Below are 9957 nucleotides of genomic sequence, written 5' to 3' on the forward strand. Positions count from 1 at the left end.
TGTAAAAGTTTTGAGATTTTGTATCCAGTTAACTTTAATTAAAATCTATTGGCTATATTGCCCTACTCTATAACACTTAAACATTCATTGAAATTATCTCACAAAATTCCAATATTACAACAACATATATCCATTGATTATTTTGATAGTGTTTGATAATATATCACTCCAACACACTAATTATATCCTCATATCTAGCAGTTCTGAAGATAAATGTTGACCGGTGTGTAACAGGTATAAGTTAACGATAGTGTACCGTTAGCCCGCTCTACCTACCGTGTGCTATAATGGTGGCGAACAATGAGCTGTTCGTTCTACAGGTAAAACGAGATAGTCGTCGTGCTTGAATGCCAATGGGACATGTCTCTATTCAAGTCAACACAAACGAAGGAATGCAAGCCATTCACGTCATAATTTAAAAGAATATAGCCACTCTCTACAAGTGTAGATTTATAGTTTTGTTGAATGTAATAAGAGTGTTTAGTTGTATAAAGTATATCAGATGTTGATTATGATTTCATTTGACTCATGGAAGATTGATATAGTTGATAATCGATACTTATTATTCAATCACCTTTTACAATCTGTTTGCCTTTACCCACTCTTTTACTATATCTACTTCTCATTGAAGAACCTCATACCAAGCATACACTTACTCTGACTCTTTCAGGACTTGTAGATGAATATAAAGTTGAAAATAGAGAGAGAAACTGACTTCGTGAGTTTCCTAACGATAAAATCATCACAGTGACCAAAAACCAGAAATGACCACCTAGAATCTGAAAGAGTAACGAATCCAGATGTCAGAATATATAAATCACTAAATGTATAGAATCCGTTATGACAAGGGTATCTCGACCCTAGAAAAATCAGATTGTCAAAAAACAACTATCTTGAACCTTATAGAATAACAGGTGTCAAAATATGACTCAATATAAAGAATCCAATATAGCAGAGGTATCTCGGTGCTAAAATTCCGTCTTCATTAGCCTACATAGTGCAGGAAAGTAGAACGTAAAACTCAATTCATTTCATTTCATTTCGGTCCTAGAATTAATGTCCAAATTCAAATCCGTGTGTGTCCAGAATTATCCGCGTTTGAATGTTAAAATAACGACTCGTCATTGATTGAGACTCTGCCATATATTAGAAAAGACAAGAAAAGAAATTCCTTCTTTGGGGTATTTATGAACGATCTTTTCGATTTGTGTACATTTCAATTACTTTCAAAGACTATTTACATGTTTTCGAGACCCCCGAATTTGTCCCTTTAAGGTAGGTTAATGCCCGAGTCCAAGTCCGTCTAAATCAGTGGTGCTACCAGTAAAGTACTATCTCTCATATTTATGTAACCAGCACTTTAATCATTGTGACATATTTCAGTACTAAATTATCAATATATTTTGACCTTTTCAATGTTCAATATTACTGTATTCGACAATTTGTCAATGTTACTGCATCAAGGAGTCAGTAAGTAAGACGCGTATCGCTAACCTGAAGATCTAGGGTTCAATTCCAGCATATGTCGAGATAATAACTTTTTTTCAATCTGGTTTCCCCTGTCAGTGATCCAGGTAAGAGTGGCTGCCATGGAAAGGGCATCTTCTTTTTCGGGTTGGACAAAAATCCGAGACTCTATGTGCTACAAGCTTTGCACGTTAAGAATCCATCGACATTTGAAAATCGAAAAAGAGTAATCAAATGCCACTGTCCTTGCGAAATTAAACATCATTGCTCAATGCATGTCGTTTCTCGTCCTCATTAGCCCAACACAGGTGCAGAATTTAATTTTATTTCCATCCATAGGAATCTTGATCCTGGCCACATTGAGCCAAATGAAAATAAATCCATAGTGAATCACCATAATTGAAGATCACAATTTGTTAACTCTTTCTGAAATGGGCACTCAAGATGTTGAAGAATGTAGTTAATTAAGGGACATGAAATGTATAATATATGTTAATCTTGCTGTAAATAAATTGTTGAATGAATGAAAGTGATAATGAGGTCAAGGTATTTAGTTTGTCGTCATCTATAATACCTGTATTCAATACTATACAGAACAAATTTATACTGTTGTCGGTTCACTTTGACATACCCGTATTGCAATTATAAACAGTTTTCTGTTTGTTGACGGACGAGCAATGTGATAAATAAAAGTCACCATTATACATCTGTGAAAAAGCCTACGCTATCAGCTTCTGTTGGAAGCGGACGTTAAGTTGTCATCTTCCAATGAAACATCATCTATGAAAATTCCTATATTCTTCTTTGCTGATCTGTTCTGCCATATATAATGTCCACGTTAATGGTTTACATTTATATTAAACTTGACCTATCTGGTTGATTTTTATATCACTATGAGGATCGGCGTTGCAGAGTTCTTAATATCGTATGAAAAGAGCTATGTCAAATGTCAGAGCGAGATAGATAGAAAATTTCCCCAATTTAAATCTAGCTTGATCGGTTGATTGGTCAAGCTTTTAGTTTAAGTATTAACTTATGAAATACCTACTGTTAAATTAGGCTGAACACCTTAATATAAATACTTAACATTGTCAATCTAAACCCTTTATCATCGGCTAAGCGTCGAAGCAAGGAGGTGTAAAGGATTAGAACGATTTTCCCAGGCCTCTGAGATTCAAGGCAAATCTGGTTCCTCTGAGATTCAAGATAGATCTGGAGTAACCACAACCACTTTTTTGACGCTTAAAAAAGAAAAAAGAACACTCTCCACCAAAATTGTCGACATATATACCATTTCTCTTAGCAATCAATCAAATGAATACCGCATAAACGGTCTATTTGATGCGAAGAAAATTTTCAAAGATGGTTTTATAGATCCTGAAAAATACCAATGTTTTGCCCGTGTGGGTATTTTGGAGATGAACTAGCATTCCTCATCGCAGATATATTGCAAGACAACACAAATAAGCATCAAATTATCAAGCCAAACAACTTTATTTTTGTTAATTGAATACCCTTACAGATTAAAAAACAAAATCCACAGAGGCATGACGAAAAAAATGGTACTGAATCTTCTGTTTAGCTTCAGAGTCAAAGGAAAACCTAAAGCGTCGTAACAAATTAATCTTTCTTATATATTATCTTAAATCTCGTTTTAGATATTATCACATTTTCAGGACAGTATCAGTTGTAGCACATCTCGTGAGTAAGGACCTTATATTTCTGGAACGTTGCAAACTTCAATTATTTGGGTAGGTATATAAATACAGAGATAAATACCGTACGTGTATAAAGGGTTTTGAATGTATTGGAATATAGAAATATGATTTGTGGAAGAAGCACGCTATTAATTGATCAAGTCTTGGTCTCCAAATATAATCCTGCCTCTTGTTTCTTGTCAATCAACTTCTAGTACCATCCAATGTATTAATTTGAACCATAATCTTCACAATAGTTTACAAGCTGATTAGGTTTCTGACCAATGTTATTTTAGGTCTTCATGATTATAGCTAGCCATGTCATTGGTATATCAACATTTTCTGATATCGTGGTATTAAAGACGAGTCAGCTTTAAAAAAAATTATTATAATTGGGTTTAACGGGTTTGTATTGAATGATTCCTTTGAGCTACACCAAAAGCTTGTGTTGGCATTCATAACAGCCTTGGTTACATGATAGAGAATATGTACATGATTTCAAATATTTCCTCACATTATGATCTTAGCTGATTACATGAGTAGAAAATGCATCAAGTTATCTACCAAGAAACACTTCTTTGATGTGGTAATTCGGTTCTTTTTAAGATAATTCTATGGGGATAAAATTTGTGTGTGTCCTGACACATTAACACAAGATTTGCTTCTGAAGTTTAACGAGTTCAAACTGCATAGAATACAAAGTAAGGGGAGTATTTACAGTACTTTTGTTTGAAAGTGAATGATTCTGGTGGTGTATGTTGTTAGTAAACGATTCAAACCTGACAAGCCTTATTTAAGCTTTATTTTTTCACCGCAGTGTTGATTTTAAGATTTGACTTCTGTATGCTGGCCGCCATTTTCCGCCTTCCATCATTTGGTATTGTCAATTTGACATTATGACACTTTGTTATTTGTAAAATTCTCTTAAAGTATGTTAGAATTAACTCCAGTGTCAGCATTCTTGCATAATCGACTTGGTGAATAATACATGTTGGTAAGAATACATTACAAGACTATCTTTCATCATACATAGTAATCATTGTAGGTAGCTTATGTTGTACTTGATTTTTAATTGGATCCAAAATCTTGCTAAAAAAGCAGCCATGGAGTATGTCTTTACTTTACCATTACGAATTGATCTTGCGACAAAATAACTCACGTTAATGACAAAATATGAAATGTAAAAAAATCACCACCGACTGATTACAATGCATAACGCCCTGTGAAACAAGCCTGAAACAGCAAGAGTTTATTGTGACCTATTATTCAGGAATGTCATATACACTGATAACAAAGCTATTCTTTTACTTTTTTAATATAAATGTAAATAAGGAGAGACTATTTATGGCATGACACAAGAAATATTTTACCTGAAGTTTATCATAATGTATTGATTAATATTCAACCCTTATCATATTTAATCACTTTTTCAACGGTCAGTTGACCGTTGAGGTTGAGTTGACCGAAGGCCTTCAGAATAGACAAATATTAGATTAGAATTAATTCTGTATAAAGAATGACAACCTATAGTTTGGTCGTCAAAAGAACAGCTAATAAAAGTCAACCGTGTTTGTTCTTAATGAAATTCTATTGATGTTATCAACAGGTGTTTGTCCTTTGATTTCTGTCTTTAATCAAAAAGTAAATCACTTTCATTGAATGCCTTGCTTGCCTAATTGACCAAAACAAATGTTCAACACATTTCAAGTGTAATAAGCGAAATTTAATTGCACAAGATTTGAAAAATCAACGCCGACCAGATTTGTTAAGGAAATTATAAATGGTATTTCAACGAGCTAGACACATGTTTACTTACTTACTGGTTTTCCCAAAGAAGGATCATTTTCAGCACTTGCACACTATCGTCATCCGTTTGACCAAACGTACCTTAATCTCAGAAACGAGATTTTTTTTTTAGTTATGCTTTTCATTTATAGTGTTCGCAACTCTCCGTCGAAATTTGAGCATTAAAATCCATGTGTGTCCAGAATTATCCCCATTGGACAATTAAAAAAAACGGCTTATATGTAGGAAAAACATATTGGGGTATTTTTGAAGGAATTTCTAGCACTTTATTATTATTATTTCTAGATTATTTACACTTATGAATCTAAACGCGCATCTTGCCGTATAAGATAAAATCAACAAAAGATATTAAACTACATTCTAAATACTACATTCTACAAACTAAATATCAGGAAAGGGCTTAATATATTTATTTAGAATATTTTGAGTTCAATAAGTAAACAAAACTATTATAAATGAATTTGACAAACAATGTTTGATGGGATTTCATTGAAATAAGATATCAGAGTACTATTTATAATGGTCACAGCAGGTTTCAATCTCTATGTTTTATTATTCAACTCTCGTCAAACGAAAAATATAGTAATTGTAGATATCAATTCGATCATTCAATATCAAACATAAACAATAATAACACCAGTTAGTCCACATCCTGGTCAGAGATGTCTGAAATCGATGATGTTATATTGACAGCAGCAGCCAGGATTCGGAAGCATTAATTACGACTAGTGATTCTGAGTGAGCACATGTTTCCAAAACTTACAGATAAAGTAATCAATAATATTACCAAAACTGTCATGTATTTCGTGGTTTGGATTTGTAACAGGCTATCCGGGAAATACCAAATATGCTAGTAGACTTTTCTCACGCCCACATAATGGAGGAGCTATTGTCCTTGACATATACTACCCCTTGTACAGTTGTATTATTGAATTCGGACTAGAAAAATCCGTTTCATTTTTATTTACTGCAATTCTATCTGAATTTGTGAAAATATCTGAAACTTATTCGGAAAGAAATGGAAATAACTTCTGTGATCAGTTGTCTCCCTTGACCTGTTGAATTTTTTCTAAAGAGTTCCTCCCTTGAACTTCGATGTGAATAATTTCATCAGTTACCTCCCTTGAACTTTTGAAATTTGTTTTGTTTTTGCTTTCTAGATGATTGTCGTGTATTTTAATCGGCCCTGATGGGTGTGGTTTCATTATGTTGTTTAAGGGTTTGGGTGGTTCGGATCGTTAGTAGCCTACTTGGTAGTTGATTAATTATCGAACTTTAATCCTTTGCAGTGCGAAAGATGTATTTGTTACAATATTTAGTGAGTTATTGCCCTTGTTCTTGAAAACGCGTTCAATTTTTAGCCCGCAAACTCTTGATGAATTTTGACTTGGTGTGAGTGTTTGTTATCAACCAAGGATGAACCCTATCGAAAATCAGAAGAATTGAAAAATATTTAGTAATGCCCCTGTTTTTAAAAACGCGTTCAAGTTTTAGCCTGTAAACGAGGCCCAATTCTCGACAGATTTTGATGAAACTTGGTGTGAGTGTTTGTAATCACCCAAGGATGAACTCTATTAAATGTCAGAAAAATCGAAACATATTTAGTATGAGTTATTGCCCTTGTTCTTGAAAACGCGTTCAATTTTTAGCCCGCAAACACTCTAGAAGGCACAATTCTTGATGGATTTTGACTTGGGGTGAGTGTTTGTTATCAACCAAGGATGAACCCTATCGAAAATCAAAAGAATTGAAAAATATTTAGTAATGCACTTGTTCGTAAAAACGCGTTCAAGTTTTAGCCTGTAAACGAGGCTCAATTCTCGACAGATTTTGACGAAACTTGGTAATATATTCAGTATCGTCTCAAAAAGTTCAAAAGAAGTGTAAGACTGAAGGTTGAATATTTCATACTGGTAATTGTAATTGCCAATTATTTTTATTTAAAATCAAAGCTGCAAGTGGAAGTATATTACCTTGCCTGGCAAGCTATCTTTGAATGTGCAGTAGACAATACTTATTATAGCTTACGTCTGAATTCCAATTTTCTGTCCGATTTCTGAAGATAATGACTTCCTTATAGTTTAACCCATTTGTGGTTTCAGCAAATCTTAACAGATTATATATCTGCAAAGTGTAATACACTAAATATCATACTTCCAAATTGTAAACAAACTGTTACAACTTTACTAATCATCATCCGATCATGACACCCACGACTGATGTTTTTGCTGTTAAAAATGTCTTATACAGGAATCATAAATCATTCTTACCGATTTCACATAATAGTCCATGAGAAATGGTGTTCGTTTAGTTTGTGTGCCAATCCATACAGAGTTTTGTAGGTTTCTTCAGAAGATTTAAAACCCTCAGCAGCAAATTTTGAATCCCTCAGTAACAAATTTTGATACTTCATTTTTACATCAACTAGTGTATGTCCATAAAACAGATGAAAATACACATCCACTTGACAAAGCGGGATCATTGAAGGTTCCAATCATGGAGATAGGGTTCTGTGATAAAAATTACAATATCTCACATTGTGTTAAGAGAAGCATTTAGTTAAATTATTTGATACAGATTGATTGGAGATAAACACAAGAAATCGATCTGAAACAAATCGTTCAGTCATACATCATTATACAGATTATACAACTTATGGATGAAAGACAACCACCATTTTGCTTGACAGCAGAACGATTGAGTGGACGAGATTTGTCTACTTTTATTTTATATCGTCAACATCACCAACCTTCTCAGACAACACAAATCAAGGAAATCCGATTAATATATATAATCTTATTGGTTCTAACAAGCCTTAAACTGATGTCGGTTAATCTCATAGTCTTTTGATGTGACAGGATTCATTGAATATAAACATATCAGTCAATAGAATGTTGATATAGCTTCAGTGAGAATAATTAAAATGTACAATACCACATAAAAGTGGTCAGACGAACGAAAAAAAACCCCACAATTTGATTAAACTTGGGTCCACCAGAAAAATGACATTGTTAACTTTCCTCAATGGTACTTGTTCCCTTTCGGACTGAAAAGCCATATGAAGAACCTTTAAATTCATTTAAAGTTTTCCACTAGAATGTTACCTAAAATCTCTTCCAATCAGTGTTTACTCCAATGACTCTATAGTTGTCATATAACACTTTACTTTTTTGTGTACCCAAGATTGAGATTCAGGTCAAAGGAGAAATTAGGAGCACAATACATGTAATTCTAACGCTTCAAGATCGTGCATACCGGTGGAAATGGACAACGCTGCTATATTCCTCGTCGTTTGCCATTACTATCAGTGCTGACTGAAGGGAGATAAATCGCCTACATTCTTTTGTCACAAACAAAAATAACAGAAAGCTTAAGTTAGAAATGAAAAGAAACAAATATAGAAGAAATGATTTATTTAAATATATATCGAAATACAAGTTAGTTTATTAGTAATTGAAGAGTAACAAGTTACTTATGACTAAAAATTCAACTATGTTATACTAATATTCAATGGACTAAATCACGAGAGGAAATCGTAAACGATAAACATACAATTAGTCTTGGATCTAACTTGGCTTATTTTTGGCCATAATGGAAACATACAACTTTTCTCAAACTACATAAATGTATATGATTTTATGTTGGCGTGTAAAAGTCACAGAATGTAGAGTTTGTGGTCGGCGTATAAGCATGATGCGAAACGAACGGATGTCATTAAAAAAAAACAAGCATGTCTCATTTATCTTTAAGATGTTATCAACATTTCTCCAACATTTTTCTATTTTCAATTTGACAACTATTCAACAACATTTAACCCACAATTTGGAATTTTTTCAATCACATGACCGCAAGTTTCATGGCCAGTCTGGTGTTGAAACTAAAAGAATGTTGGAGCAAAGGCGGATTACCTACAGGCAAACTAAGCAGCTACCTTTAGGCCCGTGACAAATTTTGTAACAGTAAAAATTATCAAACAGTTGATAAATTTCCTCAGGCCCATCGAAAATTGTCCTACTAGGAGCGTAATGTGTGAGAATCGACTAAATTGTTCGAGCCCAATGGTGATGAATGCTGATATCGTGCATATGATTGATGCTAATGAGCTGATTTATCTGTTCCTGAAAAAAAAGATAGCAAACTTCCTGCCATAAAATTGGAATCACACCATGCCCACTCCCTAAAACGAGAGATTAGGCCCTCTACCATTCGTTTGCCTACGGCTCAACAAGTCCAAAATCCGCCACTGTGTTGGTGAAATGTTGATTATTTTTTTCATTGTATTAGTTGTATCACAATATATCAATAAACAGAAACATAAAAAATGTTTTCAAGTCTGAGAAGACTTAACACATAATGAACATTATATAACATAATTATAATGAATAAATTATAAACATTAATGAATAAATTATAAACATTATACACAATTTAAAAACTGAATCAAAATCTTATATACAACATTCTAAAAGTATTTGATCAATTTAAGACAAAATTAAGATAATCAAACATAACTAAACGTGCATTAAATCTAAAAGCTATTAAAACGGATACAGTTCTCTACGGCTCTGGTGTAAAAGTCCTCAAAATTTAACTAAATCATGTTGAGCATACTATCTTATAATTATAACAACCTTTTTCTACAGCAATTTTTATTCCCATTCACATTATTTCTATCCTTTTTCTATTCCCAAAATTCAAGTTCATTTACCTTATTTTTAAGTAATAGTAACACTATGTTTAGTAGTTAAAGACGTACAAACATATATTACAGTAGTGTAACCTATTTTCGTGTATATAAGGATTCAACACGGAATTTCGTCAAAGTTAAAAAAACGGAATTTTTTTTTATGTTTTAGATGTTTCCTCAGATATTCTACAAAATAATTAAAATTGGATTGTTTCGATTTTCTTTATGAATCTCTCACTTTGACCTATATTTCATGAGTAACCAACGCAAAATGCGTCACTATTCTCGTGTACAATGTTT

Source organism: Lottia gigantea (assembly GCF_000327385.1).
Source record: "Lottia gigantea unplaced genomic scaffold LOTGIsca_45, whole genome shotgun sequence".
NCBI classification, from domain to species: domain Eukaryota; kingdom Metazoa; phylum Mollusca; class Gastropoda; family Lottiidae; genus Lottia; species Lottia gigantea.